This window comes from Aedes aegypti, chromosome 3 (genome assembly GCF_002204515.2).
Source record: "Aedes aegypti strain LVP_AGWG chromosome 3, AaegL5.0 Primary Assembly, whole genome shotgun sequence".
In the NCBI taxonomy this organism is placed as follows: domain Eukaryota; kingdom Metazoa; phylum Arthropoda; class Insecta; order Diptera; family Culicidae; genus Aedes; species Aedes aegypti.
In genome coordinates, this window is record NC_035109.1 from 339809589 (window position 1) to 339816969 (window position 7381).

The following is a 7381-nucleotide window of genomic DNA, read 5'->3' on the forward strand; positions in this document are numbered from 1 at the left end:
TGCATTGTCTGGCCGGACAAAAGAAATCCCCTACGGGCTGTTTTGAAAGCCAGGATAATTCTGGATATTTCTCATATTTATCATGATACAATTTTCTTATTATCCAATTTGTCTACTTAGATATACGGACACCAATAGGCTCAATTCTCGGCAGCGACGCATTGACAAATCGATGATGTTGAAATATTATTAGGGAATAATCTGAATATTTCGAGCCGTTCGAAGCAGTGTTGCAACAATTGCGATAGAAAAATATCAATTTGCTTTCAGAGATGAATCAGACTTCCACATGATCACAATTAGCACGAATTTTAAATAATGTAAAATACTTTATTCAAGTGAGAATGCGCCAGGTTTTTCACACGATAAGATTTCTCTTTAGCTCTTGTGGCAGGATACTTCACTCCAACTATACCTGGCGAAATGAAGAAAACATCTATGAGTTCATTTTTGCAGTATTTCGAAGATAAGGCGAATCAAAGTACCGTCGTGCGGGGTGACATTGGGCCATAAGGCTGACTTTGGGCCAAGATTTTTACAGCAAACTAAAATCAGAATAATGAAAACAATGTGATAAGCTTCAAGAATACGTTATAAATAGCCGATGGATGAACATGGATTAGTTTTCTGACTCCCGTACTAGTCATGAGATGCATCAAAAAGGGCGGTCAAAGTCACCCCCGAGGCCCAATGTCACCCCTCACGGCGGTATTATGAAAGGTTCAGATATAATCCAAAGTACCCGTTTCCGGTTTTCGGAACCTCAGGTGACCTTGGCCCATAATTATCAAACTTCAAAAATCTCATGTTTCATCCTTTATATTTGTTCGAGCTCCCAGAAGCTACTGTGAAAATTTAAATAGAATCCTTAAATTTTGAGAGGAGGGGCTAAAGGACTGCATTTTTACCACAGTAGTTGATGAAATTATTCGATTAGTGATTTGAAACTTTGGGTTCGATGGATTCCACGTATTTTTTCCGTAGCTTTTTGGGGTTCAAATGTACAAATTTGAGAGGTAAAACTAAAAAATGTGTCAGTAAGATTTTTTTTTCACATAAAAATGGGCCACCATAATCGCTACAATATCTTAGTGCCAAAGTAGAGGGATTCCAAGGAGGCATGCAAGTCGATTCTGATCGACCATTTCAAAAATATCTGAAACTTTGCACAGTTTTTCAGTTCCATCTAAATCGTCATTTTCCGATATCAAATCTTCAAGTTGAGTCACGACTAACTTTTCAAAAGGGTGTATGTGAAAATGGTTCAAAAATATTCAAAAAGCTGCACAGCAAAAACGGTTCGTTCGATTGTTAGACAACTAAAGAAACAAAGTTAGACAACTAAATAAAGATTCCAAAAAAATACACACAGTAAAAAAAAATTTTTTTTGCATTAAAAAACATTAATTTTGTCACAAAAACTCAAATATCTCAAAACTCTATCGGAATACCAACGTAATTTTTTGAGGGAAAACTGTCCATTATATTAGCTATCTACCATAAAAATTTGGTGATGGTAAGCCAATAAACAAAAAAGTTATGACATTTCAAATATTTCACAAATTTGACACTTCGTGAATTTTTTTTTTTTTCATTGTTAATTTTTTTTAGGACCGCAGTTTGTTGCTGAATTTTTTGTTAAGGTTACCACATGAGGTTAACAAGTTGTTTTCATGATATTTTATTTAATTATTCATAACTATTATAGCATCTATTAGAAAGTTAGACGCGATCCAGTGTTGTGATCTAAAGTCTTGATAGTGTCATATTTTTTATTGTACGTAACTGAAGAAAAATTCTCTCAATAGTGTTGAAACCTTTTGAAGACAAAAGCTACAAAAAAAGTTTTCTATACAGGTATACGACTAGTTTACCTGCAAAAAGTTTACCTCGTAGAGAACAAGGCGGGTCTATACCCAGGTGATCTAGTATACGTAAAGCAGGTCGGTTTTCTCGGCGCTGGTTTTCTCCACAAAGTTAAAATCTGATTACACCTGGGTATAGACCCGCCTTGGTAGAGAGTAGACTTTGTTAATCATATTTGGGAGAAAGCGAGTAACTTCAACAACATCAAAAACATGATAGGTACATACCATGCACATATTCACGAAAAAGCTAAAAATATACTTTATTCGCTGAGTTTGAAGAAAATTATATTGATCAGTTATCATTTGAGCAATGGGTGACCACGGATAGGTGTGACCTAGAAACTATTGTAAAACCTGTAGATGAGTTTGTGTCATTTTTTTTTGCTTGAAATTAGAAAGTTTAATTCCTCACGACTTTATTAAAACAGAGCAATCCCGCTTTTTAAAAAATACAAAAAATACATTACAAGATGGTGAATTTTTAGTCATTTGTGATTTTTCTGAAAACTATTGCTTTGTATTGCAAGATGAAGTGCAGTCCCATCACTGGAACGTATAACAAGCTACAATTCATCCATTCGTTATTTATTTCAATGGAAGTACGCAAATTGAACATTATAGTTTTATTGTAATTTCCGAAGATTTAAGACACGACTCAGTATCTGTAAATTTGTTCATTGCCAAAATGATTAACTTTTTACGCGTTGATAAGGATAAAGAAATCAGAAAGATATATTTCATGTCTGATGGAGCAGCATCGCAGTACAAAAACCGTAAGAATTTTTCGAGCCTATGTCAATTTAAATCAAAGTACGGAATTGATGCAGAATGGCATTTCTTTGCTACGTCACATGGCAAAGGTCCTTGTGATGCTATTGGAGGAACCATAAAGCGCATAGCCACAAGAGCAAGTTTAGCCAAAGAACGTGAGCATCCAATTAAAACTGCAAAAGAACTATTTGATTGGGCGAATCGCAGAAAAGAAGAAGATTTAACAAAATTATCATTTTGTTTTACTACTACTGAAGAGTACGAATTAACGGCATCAGAGCTCAGCGAGCAATATAATAACGCGAAAACGATCCAAGGAACCCAAAAATTTCACTGTTTCATTCCATTGTCACCGAATCCCATCCCCGACATAGGGAAAGTGTACCAGTTATGGCCATAGTGGTTCCCTATTTGGCCATATGCAAAATTTGGATAACTTTTACATTTTTAATCTTTCTGAATGTTTAAACATCAAGATTTATCCTTTATTTTATTGCTAAAACACAAAAGATTTTTCAAAATGTGAAGGCATTCAAGATATCACGTATGGCGAAATAGGGAACCACTATGGCCATAACTGGTACACTTACCCTAGTCATTTATAACGAAGAGTTATAGTGACGACTTCCTTCGGAAGGGAAGTAAAGCCGTTGGTCCCGAGATGAACTAGCCCAGGGTTAAAAATCTCGTTAATAAAGATAGAAAAAAAAAAATTCCATTGTCAGAAAATAAAATTAAAGCAAAACTATACTCGAACTGTACTAATAATGATGCAAAAGTGTTCGATATTGTAAAAAAATTGAATAACAATAAATAAATAAATAAGTATTAATAAAATGTTTTCATGATCTCATAACGCATACCCAAATCCAAAACTTTTAAAGTTTATATATAACATTTAGAAACTCATCGATCATACTCTAAAAAAAATATCCTGGTAAAAAAAAAATATTTTCGTGTAATCTGTTAATTCATTTTAATTTATACATATATACATATACATATACTATTTATACATATAATATACATAATACTAATGAATACATGAAAACGATTTGTTTAATTCACGCAAGGCCCTTAACAATAAAATCAGCAACAAACTGCGGTTCCCGTAATAATTTACACCGAATTTTTTTTTTTTTCTACTAAATGTGAAAATTGTGACATGTTTGAAATGTCATAACTTTTTTGTTTATTGGTTTACCATCACCAAATTTTTATGGTAGATAGCTAATATAATGGACCGTTTTCCCTCAAAAAATTACGTTGGTATTCCGATAGGGTTTTGAGATATTTGAGTTTTTGTGACAAAAATAATGTTTTTTAATGCAAAAAAAATTTTTTTTTACTGTGTGTATTTTTTTTGGAATCTTTATTTAGTTGTCTAACTTTGTTTCTTTAGTTGTCTAACAATCGAACGAACCGTTTTTGCTGTGCAGCTTTTTGAATATTTTTGAACCATTTTCACATACACCCTTTTGAAAAGTTAGTCGTGACTCAACTTGAAGATTTGATATCGGAAAATGACGATTTAGGTGGAACTGGAAAACTGTGCAAAGTTTCAGCTCAATAGAAAAAAATGAATTAAAAAATTTACCAAATTTTGGTGCTGTTGCTTGGAATCACTATGGAGACACTAAATAGGTACCATAAAACGAAGTATCTTTGATAATGCGAGTAGCTTTGATGGTGAGGGACCCACAAAATACTAGCCAAAATAACATTACCGTCAAACGGGGTAACTTGCAACAGGGGTGAAACTTGCAACACTTCGACATGTAACCGAATTGTCGTTTCGTTCAGCATTGAGTTATTTTTTATAATTTATTCTGCCATTAATTGATCTCAGGTATACAACAGAAGATTTTGGTGAGGGTTTGGGTATTGTTTTTTTTTTTTTGCTTGGTTTGCTGGAGGTGAAAATCATATTAAACGTTGGATTGCATGAAATTTATGCTGAAAAACGTTCGTCGTACCACACAAATGGTAGAAATATATCATACGAGGCATTTGTTGACAGTTACAGTACTTAGTAGTGTACTAAATGACGATATAAATGTTTTGATAATTTGATGCCTACATACTATAAAAATTCAAAAACGTTTTAGACTACCCTTGTGGGGTAACTTGCAACAGCTAATTTGATCTTAATTGTTGGATATTTTTTGCCGTTTATTATCGAAAACACATGAAAAGGCAAAGTTGAACATAAATTTGTTCAGTAACATTGAAATGTTTGTAACGCAATCAATTCAATACACGTTTGGTACCAAATATAATAAATTTACATGAATTGCACTATTATTAGAATTAGTTTTTTTTTCTTTATGAAAATAATGAAAAATTTTGAAAATCTGTAGAGAAAACTAACTTGCAGATTTGCCATTGGGAACTTTCTGCAAGAAGTATGATAAAAGTTGTATAAGTACACCAACAGAGACCATTTTAAAACATACATATCGATATGTGATACGTCGCTTGGATTTGCATTTGTATAAGTTATGTGAAGCATAACCTAAAGTACAATTGTAATTGTAGAAAAGTTGAATTAAATCGTTTTAATGGCTTTCCAATAACTATCAAGACTTATGATATGCTAGAATTTCCCCGTGAGGACACCATATGTAATACTAATGAAGTTTTCAATCAAATTGGTTTAATACTTATAATTTAATCAATAATAATTAGTTTTCTAAGAGTACAGTAGCTGTTTCTGATTATTGTCATACTTTTACTGCAGAAAATTATTGAATGATCATAATAACACGACATAGGTTATGTTTTCAATAGTGTACTTCAAGTAGCACTGTGTGTTGCATGTTACCCCACATCAGGGGTATTATTGAAAATATACGTTTTTCGTCTTTCCTAATCCCAGAAAACCAAATACTGATAAAATTAATACCGTGTGGTATTCTTCACTTGGCGATTAGGGTACTAGATGGTTTTTATCTCATCTGAATCCTCAAATTTTTCATCCATATAGCTTTGAAGTTGAAAATTGTTGCTATTTCTGTTGGTATTTCTGTTAATCAGTTAAGCAAAACAAGTACAAAAGTAATATTAGTTTACATAACAAGTTGCAGAATGATAATTTTTACAGCACGAGTCGTACATTTGTCCAGCGAGACTTGTCGAGTTGGATAATTACGAAGAACGCTGTATAACTCGAGTTCTGCAACGAGTTGTGTACAACATTTTTTGTAATTTCGTAGAAGACTGCTTGAGGGTACCAGGAACCATATCGGAATGCATTCACCAATATTTTACAATTTCTGAAAACAATGTTATGTAATAATGTATTACGCAACTCAAAACAGTTGCGTAATGCGAAAGCGTTGCGTAATAAATCATAACAGCACTGGTTTCAGTTGTGTAATGTCTATTACCACACTGCATAATTCAGTACAGGAAAGTAGGCCGTTCAATGACAGATTGGCGTGATGAAAAACAGCCTACAGTGAAACCTCCATGAGTCGATATTGAAGGGACCATCGACTCATGGAAATATCGAGTCATGGAACAGCAATTCTTTGGAAAGCTGCTTCTAGGGACCATCATAGTAACCATGAAATTATGTTTTTAGTATGGTTCCATGAGTCGATATCGAGTCATGGAACATCGACTCATGGAGGTATCACTGTATTACGATGAGAAATTGCAAAAAGAGTATCACGGTGGTAAGAGTCCGCGGCTACAAAGCAAAGCCATGTTGAAGGTGTCTGGGTTCGATTCACGGTCGGTCCAGGATCTTTTCGTAATGGAAATTTCCTTGACTTCCCTGTGAATACCCAAATAACCACAAGCATTATAACACTACTACATATCAATAATATTTATGCAACATATACTTTTATTCGACAAATTTCAGGCAAAAATACATTAACGCTACATAAAAAATGTATCAATGCACTAACATCAATTTATGAATTGCTTCATCGACGTTATTACATTACCACGACTGTAAAATGGCCTTTATCCACTTTTTAACTACTTTAACCCCTCTACTGGCAGCTTCATTTTTACCGCTAAAAATATCCAAATCGCGATAACTTCTTCGTTTCTCGATATTTTCGCACAATTTTTTCACAAGCTCTCAAAAAACTCTTTAAGTTTTAGAATATGTGTTGACATTGATAATTAGTCATCTGGATCCGCAGATATTCCAAAATTTTAACGTATTCGAATATTCACTTCTTGAAATAATACATTAATGCCAGTAAGTTGTGAAAAAATGGAGCAATATGGTTCAGCCGTCTTTAAGTAATGAGCATTTATGTTTCTGGTACCACACTGGACAAATAAAGATCTTGAAAACTCTAAAAAAGCTCATTTCGTATTTTTCACATTTCTCCAAGAATACTTAACAGATTTGTATGATTTTTTCAGAGTAGCTTCTTTAAACCTGGCATTATATAGCACATATTTCATTTTTTTTATGATAAAAAAGGTATTGCGTTTTTAATATTTTTTAAGCGGTAAAAAATGAAGCTGCCAATAGAGAGGTTAATGGTAGGCTCACTGCAATGCAGCTGTTTTATATGAGCAATGATATTGACTGGTGCGCTGAATATGATACACCGCGCGGCTGTTGTAAATTTTCCAAAATCGCGCATTTGCTCAAAATTCCACGCGGCGGATGGTCCAGGCAAGGAACAACCGCGTTTGATGAAACACCGCAATGTTATCTGCCATAAGAATAAAGTAAAAAGGGAGCAAAACCGAGGTTGTTCCTTCTTCAG